The following is a 15,111-nucleotide window of genomic DNA, read 5'->3' as shown; positions in this document are numbered from 1 at the left end:
ACAGTTCTTCAATGTGACGTCCCCCATTATTGAATCACATCTAATTTCAATATTTGGATCAAGTAAATGATTCATGAATCTTGCATTTTATTGATTGTTGTGTATGTTTTATGCAGCATATTAGTCAATGGATTTGCCAAACAACTAGACCGAAAAAATAAAATTGTGTAGTCCTCACCAGGGGATGACTCGTAGGGCTTTCATGTAAAATGAGTCCCTGGCTTATTCAGGGGCTAAAGAGCTTGTTCTAGGACCTGTACTTAGTTAAAATTTCAGTTTGGAATTGAAGTGGAGATTTTTATAGTAACTTCATTGCAACATTAATGTTAGCCTATTTGTGACAAATAAATAAACTTTAAACTTTAAGTGTAATGTTTGCCTTCCATGTTGGGGAATGTGATTCATAAATCTGATTCCACCCCTTCTAATCATGTAATAACACCCCATGGTTAGCTTGGATCAATCCAAAAACAATTGGTAGATTCATACATAAAAATGTGGTATAGCTTCTTTTAAGTTAAGCTATAAGTCATGTTGGAATTTTATTGAACTTTGGTGAGGCCACAGCTGGAGTACTGTGTGCAGTTCTGGTCACCATGTTGTAGGAAGGATGTGATTGCACTGGAGGGGGTGCAGAAGAGATTCGCCTGGGTGCTGCCTGAGATGGAACATTTCAGTTATAAAGAGAAGCTGGGTAGGCTTGGGTTGTTTTTGTTGGAGCAGAGAGAACTGAGGGGCAACCTGATCGAGGTGTAGAAGATTGAGTGACATGGGCAGACTGGATAAGTAGCAACTGTTTGTTATAGTTGAAGGGTCAGTCACGAGGGGACGTAAGGTTCAAGATGAAGGGTCAGGAGGTTTAGTGGGATGTGAGGAAAAATATTTTTAACCAGAGGATGGTGACTGTCTGGAATATTGTTGCCTGGGATAGGGGTAAAGGTGGGTTGCTTTGCATCCTTTTAAAAGTATCTGGATGAGCACTAGGCACGGCATAACATTCAGGGCTACAGGCCAAGTGCTGGTAGATTGGATTAGGTGGGAGTTCAGGTATTTCTTATGTGTTGGTGCAGACTTGATGGGCCAAAAGACCTCTACTGCGCTATATGATTCTAAGCTAAGTTATACCACTGAAGACTTGGATGCTGTTTAACAAGTGATAGTATGAAAAAGATTAATTGAATGACAAAACATTAAAATCAAAAGTTGTCAACAATGTTGTGTTTTACAACAGAAAATTCGTCAAACCGGAAGAGAAAAGGGGTTCTTAAAGCAGAAGTGCCATGACTTAGAGCTTTCAAGGGTACCTTGAAAGCTCTGCCAATACTCAAAATGATCCACGTAAAATGCCAGATACTCAGAACACGTACAGATGACGATAGGTTGAAACCAAACTGTTCTGTGCGTGGAATTCTCCAGCCTCTGTAGTACTTGTGGTTTTGGCATTACAGGAGTTGTTTGAGATAAGAATTGATTGGAGGATACCCTACCTCTCTCCTCCACTCATCCCAACATCAGCCCTATCGAAAAGCGTCATTGCAGTCCTACTTTTGACTGTTGATTTTCTGTTACAAAGTTAGTGGAAGTACTGAATTGTTGCAGGAGTTGTGAAAAGTTGGTTAAGCCAACAGGTATTGGTACTGGTCATTTGGAAGGAGTTGCATGTTTCTGAATGGTGCTGAGCGCATGATCTGTTCCTAGTCTTGGGCGTTCTAGCTGTATTTCCTCTTCAGCTGCAGAGTAAGAGAGAAAGGGACCAGAGACAGCTGGAAGACACAGCTGCTTGTAGAGGAAGAAGGAGGAGAACATTCAGACAGAGATCTTCTCCACCTTCTGTCTTCAGGGGGCACTTTTACCTACACCTCAGCTGGGGTAGTGTGCTTGATGGCTGCACTTCACCAAGGAACTGGACCTCCAATCTCAGAGCAGGACAAGGATTGCCAGTCACTGTCTGTGTGAACGTGGCCTCGAATCTCTATACCAGCAGATCCTTCCAGGCTTCAATAGGTGACATTGCTATCATATCTCCATTCACCATCCATTGTAGATCTAGCAGGTCACACGCCAGGAAAATGCAACTTATTGTCTTCCCTTTAAACAGAGTGAAACAAGAAGAGTCTGAATTTGGCTTTTCCAGGTGAAAGGGCTTCCCTCTGACAAAGGGAAACGTTGACTGTATGCGTATGGCTTCACATCTGAATTGGAAGCTGTGCTGAAACCGCAAAGCGTGGCTGTCATTCACCGTGCAGTGTGAGTGCAACCATCACGTTGATGAAAGCCCACGATCCTGACAGTGGTCATGATGCTTTCACCATGTGCCAGTCCTCAATTTCACCTATCTTTGAGCCAGTAAGTTGGACCAGAGGGTGTCTGCCTAGTGATGCAGCCGATCTGCTGATCATGTGGCTGATGTCTGCTCTTTGCAACCCCATCACACGTGGCCAGCATTCGTACAATGCAAACCGTGCTGTAACAGGGAATGTTATAAAACAACCCATTGGCTTCCTGAAGCGACAACCTGGGGAAGGTCAGGGAGCGGTTTGCCCAGTGCTTGATGGGCTGCTGCATCCTCCATAACATTGGCATCCTGAGGAAAGGTCTGTCCTTTGCCACCAAGGTTTCAAGGACCATCTCGGAAGAAGGGTGAAAGGAGGGCAGCTCTCACACGGAATCCTACAGTGCAGACGGAGGCTATTCAGCCCATTGAATCTGCACTGACCACAATCCCAGCCAGGCACTATCCCCATAACCCCAATGCATTTACCCTTGCTACTCCCCCGACATTAAGGGACAATTTAGTATGACCAATCCTCCTAACCTGTAATACGTGTGGGCTGTCCGTGAACATACCATCAGACTCCAGGATCACCATTGCTCCTAAGTTCTCCAGCGTATCATCCTTCTCTTGTGGACCAGAAATAAAAGTTCACATGAAACTATTGTTGTATAAACCTGTGATTTTTAACCTCTACTAGCGAATAAAGACACAGTTGAATTTAGATACTTAAATACAATTTCCTTTATCTTGTAGCTACTTAGACAACAGTCAAACCTTGCAATATTTAAACTAAATATTCACTATCCCTTATTTTGTTTAAGGTTGATTTCCACTTGCATATGAAACTTGATCAGGATATTGCCCCATGGATATCAACCTCTCCCTTCTCTCTGGATGCTATCTCTGTGAGCTTCGCTCCCTGGGATGTTCCACACTGCACGTATGTGTTAGCATTCTTGTACCTTAGAAATTCCTTGGCAACCGGCCAATGAATTCATCAGGAACTTGATTGTATCGTTCGATTAGGCCAATCAAATAGAGCCAGCACAGAGGTTCTGGACCGTCCAGACTGAGCCTTAAGTGCATATAACTTACATTCCGATGCCCATGTAAGGAACACTGGCTCCAAACGTGTATAAACCCATCTTTCTGCCAGGGATAAGCTGTGACATCTGACACCTACACCTGACTTTATCTGGCCCACCCGCCATGGGAATCGTAGGGGGCAGGGGGGTGGACTGTGCAAAGGCTCATTGACTCAGGCGGGATTTGCTGGTTTTGGGGCAAGCACGGCTAGAAAATCCCTCCAAGTTTCAGGCCAGCTTGGCCACAGGAAATCCCAGCGTACTTAAAAACAGCTTTGGTCCAGAAATCAGGTTTGCTTGATTGGAGATCTTTCAGCAAATTGAAAGTTAAATCTCTGCAGGCCATTCAGCCGCACAACTTTCCACACCAACTTTATCCAACAACATATCCAATAGTCCATACAATGCTCAGCTAATTACCCTAGTGGGTTCTCTTGGTGCCCGTCCTGAAGGTGTCTTTGCCTAATGCTCCTACACAGTGTTATCCCCATGCCTGCAGCATGACTGGTAGAATGTTAATGACTCAGGCTACCCGTGGGAAACTCTGAGCTTTGAGAACCCAGCTTCAGACAGTACTAGATGGCCACAGTCTGAGCAACCTGGCAGATTGACAATGGTGGCAGGATGTATATTGTCACCCTGAGAGAAAATAACAGGTATGTGTGCCACAGACAGACTGACGTTTCAAGTCTGGATGACCTTTCGTCAAAGCTTTGACAAAGGGTCATCCAGACTTGAAACATCAGCTCTTCTCTCTCCTTACAAATGCTGCCAGATTTGCAGAGATTTTTTCAGTGTTTTCTCTTTTGATTCCCTTGGGTAGCACCTCCGCAATCCTAATTACCTGTTAATTAGGATTAATTGATCCTAATCAACTGGACTGAGTCATAGAATCCCTACAGTGCAGAAGAGGCCATTCAGCCCATCAAGCCTGCACAGGCAACAATCCCACCCAAACCCTATCTCTGTAATCCCACATATTTACCCTGCTAATCCCCTGTCACTAAGGGGCAAATTAGCATGGCCAATCAACCTAACCTCGAAGTTTAAAGTTGAAGTTTTAAAGTTTATTTATTAGCGTCACAAGTAGGTTTACATTAACACTGCAGTGAAGTTACAGTGAAAACCCCTTAGTCGCCATACTCCTGCATCCGTTCGGGTTTAGCATGGCCAATACACCTAACCTGCGCATCTTTGGACTGTGGGAGGAAACTAGAACAACTGGAGGAAACCCACTCAGACACTTGGAGAACGTTCAAACTGCACACAGTCATCCGAGGCCAGAGACAAACCTGGATCCCTGGTGCTTGAGGCAGCAATGCTAATCACTGTGCCACCATACTCTGAGGTGCTGCTTTTGTGTGCTGTTATCTGCAGCCATGAGATCTGTAGTGTGGGCTTTCATGGCAACAAGCAGAGAATTCATGATCCTCCATCTGAACTTCCACAACAGTATTTAGACAGGCTGCAGTGGAAGCTGAGACAGTGGCTGCTGCATCACAGCTCAATCCACAAGGCTCCTTATGGAGTTGGCCACATTGGAAAGACTGAGCTTCAGAATCTGCTCAATGTCCTGTGCCAAATTGGAGCCAAACTCCTGCATGCTCCTTGCCAGTGCCTTCAGGCTCTCTGGCAGGTTTGCCAGTGAGCCAAGCATTTTCCCACGGGCCATCACATCACAGTCCTCATCTGAGTCACCACATGCAGGTTCCAACTCTATACTTCCCTCTGAGGTACGCACGGTGCCAGTGTATGTGGGCGCTGGTGTCAAATCAAAGTGACGCTGTTGCTTCGTCAAAAATCATCCCCCTCACTTCACCTTTTAAGCCAGTAGTCAGCGTGAAGGCTGCATAGTTCCAATGGGGGACAGAATGACTGTGCAATGTGATCCCCATGCCTGAATTTGGGGGATATCTAATTGAGTCCCTTTCTATATCACAGTGTGACAGTGTGGGAGAGATATAAAAGCTGTCATTGTCCTCAAACAACTGAACTCTGTAGAGTCTCTCTCTCTCTTTATTGATCCGCTCGTGAAATCCGTTCAGGCTGAAGCAAATAGAACCTACTTTATTTTCAGCAATTGGGAAGAGAGCTAACTGAAATTTGTTCATGCATCAATCTATTTTCATAGCCTGACCCACAGCACGTTTTATAGACCCCCATCATGGAACTGTAAGAGATGCTCCTTATAAATACTCCATACCGTCTAGTATGGCCAGCCGTCTAACCTGTCGTTGCAGACAGCTGAAAGTAACTACAGTACTGGTGGAAATGGATGTGATCTATTTCAGATTATTTATAAAATAACGCAACAGGCGAAATTGTGTTGAAATAGGACACAAATGACATAGTTTAAATTAGACAGGCCAATCACAGAGCCACTAACAAATCCCTTAGGGCAGCCACTATGTGACTGACATCAGCAGTTGCCTAGTGCTGTTCTCCATGGGTTAAGATCTGGAAAAGTATTTTTCATCACTCCCACTGCGACCTTAACATGACAGCAGTTTTCCCGTTGCTGTAACGCAGTGTGTTTACTGAAGCACTATGTCACATGTTAATGAATTAAAACATTATGTATATGGGTGGCACAGTGGTTAGCACTGCTGCCTCATAGTGCCAGAGACCCAGGTTCAATTCCAGCCTTGGGCAACTGTCTGTGCAGAATCTACACATTTTCCCTGTGTTCATGTGGGTTCCTTCTGGGTGCACCGGTTTCCCCTCTCAACCCAAAGATGTAGGGGTTCGGTGGTTTGGTCTTGCTCAATTACCCCTTAGTGTTAGGGGGATTGGCAGGGTAAATACGTGAGGTTACAGGGATAAGGCCTGGGTGGGATTGTTGTCGGTGCAGGCTTGATGGGCCGAATGGCCTCCGTTCTCTTCTATTGTATATCTATTACAGTCCTCAGAGATAATATTTATGATAGCAGTTACCTCTTCATTAAGCTTTGCAAAAGATACAACTAGTTTCCCAATCAAAACTGTTTTCCTTGTTATTTAGGTTAAATTGCTTTCCTTGTTCCCACAGTAAATTTGTACTTCTTGCCAGATCACAACTGGACAGTTAGGCAGCTGAGGACTGGCCCTGTTATGATCACTGACTTTCTATGGGGTTGAACTGGAGCTTTGTCAGTTCACTTGGTAATCATCCTGTGTAACAAGTTAAGTTAGCCAATTTCCATTTCCCATTGCTTGGAAAGCCACCACCTTCCTTCACGTGGCTTCCTGAAGTGAATGGAATTTGAAGGAATTGATTCTATTTGGCTGGTAAAGATTAACAAGCGACGGGCCCGAGAGTTCCTTAAGTGAACCCAACGCAGACCGAGATAGAGGTCGTTGTGACTGAATTGTCATTTTGGAGACATTTCGTCCAGGGTACAATGTGAAATTGTGTGGCAGTATACAGCCATGAACCTTTGCTCCAGCAGCAAAACCAGCCGGTCATTCATGGTTGCTGCTGCTTATCTGGATGTAGCAGTCAGTTTAATTCAGTTGGCTGAGTAGCTGGTTTGTGATGCAGAGTGATATCAACTGTGTGGGTTCAATTCCTGTGCAGGCTGAGGTTATTCATGAAGGCCCCACCTTCTCATCCTCGCCTCTTGCCTGAGGTGTGCTGATCTTCAGGTTCAAATCACCACCAGTCAGCTCTCCCCCTCAGAGGGCTTGTTATCAAGAACCAGCAGCTTGTTATAAAGAACCCTTCAAGCTATCCTATCACTAAAAAGGCCACATCTGTCTGTGGATCCCACCAGCTACATCCCTGTAACCCACAGTAAAGGCAGTTTAGCATAGCTGACTCACCTAATCTCAAATCTTTGGTGTGTGGGAGGAACTAGAGCACCCGGAGGAAATCCAAGCAGATATGCGGAGAACATGCAAACTCCACACAGTCACCCAAGGCCAGAATTGAACCGGGTCCCAGGTGTTGTGACGCAGCAATGCTAACCGCTGTGCCATCTCACTGTCCTTAATTCCTACTATTTCTTTCTCTATTCTTTCATGGGGTCCGTGTATCGCTGGCTGGGCCAGCATTTGTTGCCCATTCTTGAACTTGCTAGGCCATGGCAGAGGGGCAGTTAGGTGTCAACCACATTGCTGTGTGTCTGGGAGTTATATGTATGCCAGATCAGGTAAAGGACATTGGTGAACCAGACGGGTTTTCCTCATTTATCTCATTTGTTTTCTTTTTTTTTGTTTGTGTTCCGCGCCGTATGACCTGGTGCTTAACCAAGGCTTCTAATGAAATAAAGAGAACAAATATATTCAAGTGGCTTGCTGGCATCTATTTTCAGTGTTCTCACTTAGCTGTCGGCACAGTATTTAGCACTGCTGCCTCACAGCACTGGATTCCCAGCTTGGGTCACTATGCAGTGTCTGCATGTTCTCCCCATATCTGCGTGGGTTTCCTCCGAGTGCTCCGGTTTCCTCCCAAAGTCTGAAAGACGTGCTGTTGGTGCATTGGCCATGCTAAATTCTCCCTGTGTACCCGAACAGGTGACTAGAGGATTTTCACAGTAACTTCATTGCAGTATTAATGGAAGCCTACTTGTGACACTAATAAATAAACTTAAACTTGTATATATAGATATATAAAACCTTGCAGCATAAATTGCATTCTGATTTTCAAAATATGGATGTGTTTCTCTTGTTCAACTTTGCACCAAAGCTTACAGTTCCAATTTGACGGCCTTTTGGAATGAAACAGCAGAAAATAGTAAACTCTGAATCAAAAGAAAATGTGCGGTATATCTTGTCTTGTTGATCAATGCAGTTATCTGTAGGGTTGTTGCTGCCTTTGTTTTATTCCATCAGTAACTGGGCAAGCTGTGCCATGAGGAAGCAACAGCCTGCAGTGTGATTAATGTGCTTGGTGTCTACCTATGCTTGCAATAGAAATTGCTTTTTTTCTAAAAATATCCACTGAATCCTTACCACAATAGGTGTGGTCGGCTTCCATTAAAAGTAAGACGTGCCTCGGATTGAGTGCTTTGATTATTTATCTTTCTTTTAATTTAGAGAGCCATTTACTAGTTTTGCTACTTTGGCAATAATCTGGGGAAAACAGTTTACCTCTCCAATATAGAACCTACCTGCTCTTTATTCCATTGAATTCCTACATCACGCACAAATTAGCTGCCCCATTCTCTACATTACACCAGTGACTACAATTCGAATGTGCTTCAGTGGCTGTAACGCACTTTGGGACAGCCTGTGATTGGGAAGGTTGCAAGGCCTTTCCCATAGGAATCACTGGGTCAGGATATAGAAGGAATCCTGACTCATGTCTTTAGACAGCCAATTGAGATTCTCTAATTGTGCACCATGCAGGCTAACTGAACTGCGACCAAGGATTCAACCTCATACCTTCTCACTAAAATAATTTATATTTGTTTCTTAATCATTTGACGATCTCATAGAATTCCTACAGTGCAGAAGGAGGCCATTCAGCCCATCAAGTGTGCACTGACTGTCTGAAAAAGCATCTTTTCCAAGCCCAATCCAACACCCCCATGCCCATCACTGCACGTCTATCCCGCTAATTCACCGAACCTACAAATCTTTGGACACTAGTGAGGCAATTTACCATGACTAATCCACCTAACCTACACATCTTGGGACACTGGACAATTTATCATGGCCAATCCACCTAACCTGTACATCTTTTGGACTGTGGAAGGATACCGGAGCACCCGGAGGAAACCCACGCAGACACGGGGAGAACTTGCAGATTCCACACAGACAGTGATCCGAGGCTGGAATTAAACCCATGGCACTGTGAGGCAGCAGTGCTAACCACTGGGCATTCTGCCATATCTGTCAGGTATTTTGTTTTTAATGTGGTCACTGATTCATTATTTTATTAGAAAAGCTGTCTGTTTGCTTTAAGCTACAGAAAGAACAAAAAATGCAAAATGCTGGAAATCTTATTGAAGTACAAATCTAATAAAACATTATATGAGACATTGTGTGAAATACTGTGAGCGAATTTGAGCCCACAATCCCCATCTGTAGGAAATGCAGGGCGTGCTCAAAATCTGGATAGACTCGCAAAACGGGATTTGTGCTGGTGAATTTCCAAGTTCAGATCTTCCTGTCCCCTCGCCAGTGGAGAAGCATGAAACATGCCAAGCGATCCCAGGAAGCTCATTTTGACACAATAGCATGTCATTAGTGTGCACTCTCTCCAGGACATCTCCCACCCCCCACTGGATAATCAGTGGGCTCTGGTGTGACGTCATGCTGGCACCATTTACAACAAGCATACATGAGTGTGCGCCTGAAATTCCGAGGGGGATTTTGGAAGTGAGTACTCAGGCAGCCAACACTCTTTGGGGTGTTCACTGCTCAGGGGGCATCAGAGAGGAGGTGGGGTCACAGATAAGTGCAACTTGGGGCTGGGGGTCCCAGAATAGCCATATTGAGGGGAGGGGTCAAGGGGGGGGTCACTTACAGACCATACATTCCCTTCATGTCAGGGTATCCCTTGCTTTTAAGGCTGGTTTCCCATGTCCTCCTTCCTGGATTCTTATCCACAAACCAGCTAAGGCAGTGCCCTTCCTTAGTGGGGGTTGGCAAGAGGGTGGGAGGGCTTGAAAACAAGAGGCTTAGTCCTGGGGGTGACAGTGAGTCACCCGAGTGGGGTTCCATGAGAGATTGAGCTGTCAGGGCAGAGTGGTGGATTCAGGAATGGGCTGCGTTTCCTCTCATGTGGCCTGAAGGGCCTCTCACATAGGGGAGGATGACTGCAGTGTGATTGGAAACCTGCACTCGTGTAACAGTATGGGAGGCGCTACCTGGAAGGCCAAACCAATAGTCATGGGGGCTTTGGGAAATCTAAGTTTCAGGAAAGCTGCTGTGAAAGTTCTTCCTTTTTAATGGGGATAAAAATGTAGGTTCTCGGAATTGCAAATTGGAAGGTGAGTGAGTTCAATAAATTTTTAAATTGGAATTTGTAGTTAAATATCTAAATAACTAATTTTCCTTCTGCCACTGAATTGAAAATGTTTTTAATTTAACTGTCTATAATTTATATGTTAAAGTTAAATATGAAAACAGCATTGGACTTTTATTGAGTTTTTTCTCTCGAAATCTAGCATCTCTATTTCAAATCTAGATTTAGAAAGAAAAAAACTCAATAAAAGTCCAATGCTGTTTTCATATTTAACTTTAACATATAAATTATAGACAGTTAAATTAAAAGCATTTTCAATTCAGTGGCAGAAGGAAAATTAGTTATTTAGATATTTAACTACAAATTCCAATTTAAAAAGTTATTGAACTCACTCACCTTCCAATTTGCAATTCCGAGAACCTACATTTTTATCCCCATTAAAAAGGAAGAACTTTCACAGCAGCTTTCCTGAAACTTAGATTTCCCAAAGCCCCCATGACTATTGGTTTGGGCCTTCCAGGTAGGAAAAAATAGATATTATTGAATTCATCTCTGATATTAAGCAAATGGTTCTGAATGAAGGATATAGAATGCTGGTATTTAAATACAAGCAGTGTTACAATACCTGTAGAGACTGATCAGTTAGAAAAAACTGAACTTAAGAGTTGATAACTGAAAGGATGAGAAAACAAGAGTTTTAACACTTTTACTGTAATAAACTGCAGCAGACTAAAAACATTTCTGACTGAACACTACTTTTGTCAGCGACATTAACCTGCAAAACAGAAGTTACCCCTTTGACTTTTAACACAATTGACCGGAAACTGAACAAGGCTAGTCATTTAAATACTATGGATATAGGTGCAGGTCAAAGGCCAGGAGCCCTGTGGTGAGTAATCCACTTTGGTTTGGTTTATTATTGTTACATGTATTGGGATACGGTGAAAAGTATTGCTTCTTGCATGCTATACAGACAAAATAGAGTACGTGGAGTACATAGGGGAGAAGGAAAGAAGAGGGTGCAGAATGTAGTGTTTACAGTCATAGCTAGGGTGTAGAGAAAGATCAGCTTAATATGTGGTTGGTCCATTCAGAAGTCTGATGGCAGCCAGGCAGAAGCTGTTCATGAGTCGGCTGGTATGTGATCTCAGACTTTTGTATCTTTTTCTCAACGGAAGAAGGCAGAAGAGGTGTCTGGGATGTGTGGCGTCTTTGACTACACTGGCTGCTTTTCCGAGGCAGCAGGAAGTGTAGATGGAGTCAACGGAGGCTGGTTGGCCTGTTGGACAGGACTGCGATCACAACCCTTTGTAGTTTCTTGCGGTCTTGGACGGACTGGTAGCCATACCAAGCTGTGATAGATCCAGAAAGGATGCTTGCTATGGTGCATCTATAAAAATTGGTGAGAGTTGTAGCAGACATGCCAAATTCCCTTAGCCTTCTGAGAACATAGAGGCATTGGTGGGCTTAATCATAGCATCGGTGTGGAAGGACCAGAACAGGTTGTTGTTGATCTGGAGACTTAGAAACTTGAAGGTCTCAATCATTTCCACTTCATTACCATTGATGTAGACAGGGGCACGTCCTCCACTTCCTGATTCTCCAGTGCATTGCCCCACTGCTTGTTCTTGGGTGGGGGTGGGGAATTCCCCCTATCTGTACCCGGGGGGTAGGGGAGGTGTTGCTAGTGTCTGTGGGATTGGGAGGGGTTCCTGTATCAGAGGGGGGCGGATTGCCTCAATGTTGTAGCGAAGGGGTTCCCCATTTTCTCAAGTTTAAGATTTTGCATAAGATCACATATCCAATTAGTAAAAGAAGGTGGTGCAGACTGCTTCCAGTTTAATAGAGTCATGGGTCTAGCCAATAATGTGAATGCAATAGCATGAATTTTTGTAATTGGGATGGCATTTACTTGTTTTATAATGGGAGAAGGTTCAATGTTAACTGATCAAAATGTGAGAATGAAAATCTTTTTCCAGAACAGGACCAATTTAGTGTTATGAATTAGAAAGACTGTGGTGGAATAGTTTTTTTTAAATCACAAATTGGATCAAAATTTGGGTACATCTTAAATAATTTGGCTTTGGATAGGGTTGGAAACAATGTAGTGTTTTAAATTGTTGCAACCCATGTCCAATACAGTTAGATGAGGAATGTACTCGAGAGAGAATTGACTCCTAGTTGTCCTCTGATTTCTCTGAATCAAGACCTTGCCTGCAGCCTGGCAACTTTTAACCCCAAGAGCTGTCTTTCCTGATGAGAATTTTTCCTGGCGATTCTCCCTCCAAGTGTGAACCACCCAAATCTTCCAGCCTGTTTCAAATTCTCGTTTGCCTCATTGCCTCTTTCTGACCTGCAGTCGTTGAAGAGCCTGCAGCACCTTCCTGGCCTTCCGCTGGAGGAGAGGTGTGGGTTCAGATGGATCTCTGGTTGGGGGGGCAGGTGGTGGAGATTCTCCCAAGTCCTGCCTCCCAGGGAGAGGCTAATGCATTTAAATTGTTGGGCCACCTGATTGGGACGCGGAAAATCAGATGTCAGTAAAGGTGCGATCTGCTCGGATTCGGGTGCAGATTGTGTTACAGGCCCAACGCCTGAATTTACCGTGATTTCGCACCCATTTTCGGGCGCGAAGTTTTGGTAAAATTGGGCCCAATGAGTCTAATCACTGTAAACACAGATGCTCCTGCCTATGTCTCCACATTTGAGTAACTTGCACCATCTTTCGAGCTTCTAATTTTTAACAACTATATTACTCAGGCCTGTTGTCAAACTTCAACACGTTACAATGCCCCTTTTGTTTTAGTTTAAATTAAGGACACAGCCCTGAAACGTAACAATAAACTTCCTATTTGTAACGTTAATCAGAAGGCTGTGATCCATAGTGGCAACAATGAAGAGCGTTCAAATGGTTAAATGGTTCTCAAGTGTTGGTGTTTATATTATTTCCTATCATGTCATTCCAAACTGAACAAAATAGACATTGTTTTCTGATCTTATGCTGTGAGATTACATTAGAAATTGGACACACACTGCTTACAATTTTTCTATCAATAGATTAATGGTGAGAACATTGTGGACTGGCTGTACAAAATTGGAAAATCAACCAATGACTTGTATCACAAAATGTGCTTTATCTATGTACCGGTTTAGCAGCAAGAATTTACTGTAAAATATCTCCATCGGTAGTGGATTAGTTCAGATCCAAGTTCCCAGACACAAGATAATCAAAAGGCAAACTCATCACAAGCTGCAGATATTACTATATTATTGAGTGATAATTCAGAACATGACAGTGATGGCATTTTGTAAATAAAAAATCAAGAATCATAGTTCCTTTATTTCATTTTCCTTGTTACTTGAGTCTCTAGTGGCCTCATATCACCCAGTTCTCTGGGAACTAGCTTAAAGTTTATTTTATTAGTCACAAGTAGGCCTACATCAACACTGCAACGAAGTTATTGTGAACTATGTGTGAGCATGTAGAATGTTTCTCATTTTGACTTGTCCTTTCACGACATATGTGGGTTAGATTGATTGGCCATGCTAAGTTTCTCCTTAATTGGGATTAGCTGGGTAAATACATGGGGTTAAGTGGATTGTTCTTGGTGTAGGTTTGATTGGCCGAATGGTCTCTCTCTGTATTACAGGGATTCTTTGAACAATATGGCTGAGATTGGTAACTGAGCTACATTGAGGATCGAACTTTTATATTCAGGCTGTATTCCCATTCCTAGTTGTTTCCTTCCTGTATCCTTTGCAAGCTAATTCAAATCTCAGAGGGTCCAAAGAATCAAGACTCCAACTTATGAACTCTGGTTTGAACTCAAGTCTACAATAACTTGAGTGAGTTGGCAATGGTTTCAATTACGTGCACACAATTGCCGTTGCTGTTACTTTGACAGAGCGCAGATTGTTTTAGACCAATGGTGATTGTGAGAATATTGCAATTTTTATTGCTGCTGCTGGGTGGGAATATGGCAGTGGTGTTCACCAAACTGCAACACCCCGCTTCCTGCCAAGTTCCCGCTCCCAATTTGCTCACTGCCAATTTTGCCAGGTCCTGGTAGTAGGTGGCCAGAGTAACCACCTCATTTGGATGGTTGCCTCCTTGAAGTATGAAATCCAGGATCCTAAAACATATCCAGGATCTTGATGGGTATCCCACCACAAGCTGTCGACTAAAATAGTGACTTCACCGTTTTTTTAATGGCTTTTGTGGAGTCAGAATGAATCTGAATGTTCATTCCAGCCATACAGGACTTTTCCTAACAACTTCTGTTCCTCACTACTCCGATCTCTCGATTATTCCACACAAACCTTCAGCCCAGCAGGAAACTACCCCCTTGACTGGTGAACTGCAGCTGCCGGTCAGATGGGAACATGCTGAGGAAATCCGACACATCCGCTACGACTCTCATCAACTTTTACAGATGCACCATAGAAAGATTCCTTTCTGGATGTATCACAGTTTGATATGGCTCCTGCTCTGCCCAAGACTGCAAAAAACTAGAAAGGGTTGTGAACTTAGCTCGATCCATCACGCAAAGCAGTCTCTCATCCATTGACTCTGTCTACACTTGCTGCTTTGGAAAAGCAGCCAGCATAATCAAGGACCCAACGCACCCCGGAGATTCTCTCTTCCACCTTCTTCTGTTGGGAAAAAGATACAAAAGTCTGAGGTCACACACCAACCGACACGAGAACAGTTTCTTCCCTGCTGCCGTCAGACTTTTGAATGGTCCTATCACATAGCAAGCTACTTACCAATGGATAACTGCAACACTATATTCTCCTTTCCTCCTTCCCTATGTGCTCTATGAACGGTATGCTTTGTCTGTATAGCGCGTAAGAAACAGTAC

General features: G+C 43.7%; 1 protein-coding gene across 3 annotated transcripts in view; it reads left to right on the top strand.

Moving 5' to 3' along the window:
* Window positions 1-15,111, top strand: part of LOC145357321 (membrane-associated phosphatidylinositol transfer protein 3-like) — a 409,171-nt gene that overhangs the window by 56,617 nt on the left and 337,443 nt on the right. The window lies entirely within an intron of this gene.

The sequence above is a fragment of the Carcharhinus amblyrhynchos genome, chromosome 23 (assembly GCF_965287045.1).
Source record: "Carcharhinus amblyrhynchos chromosome 23, sCarAmb.v2.hapA, whole genome shotgun sequence".
In the NCBI taxonomy this organism is placed as follows: domain Eukaryota; kingdom Metazoa; phylum Chordata; class Chondrichthyes; order Carcharhiniformes; family Carcharhinidae; genus Carcharhinus; species Carcharhinus amblyrhynchos.
The sequence above is the reverse complement of the archived record's forward strand: the minus strand, read 5'-3'. Positions and strand labels throughout refer to the sequence as shown.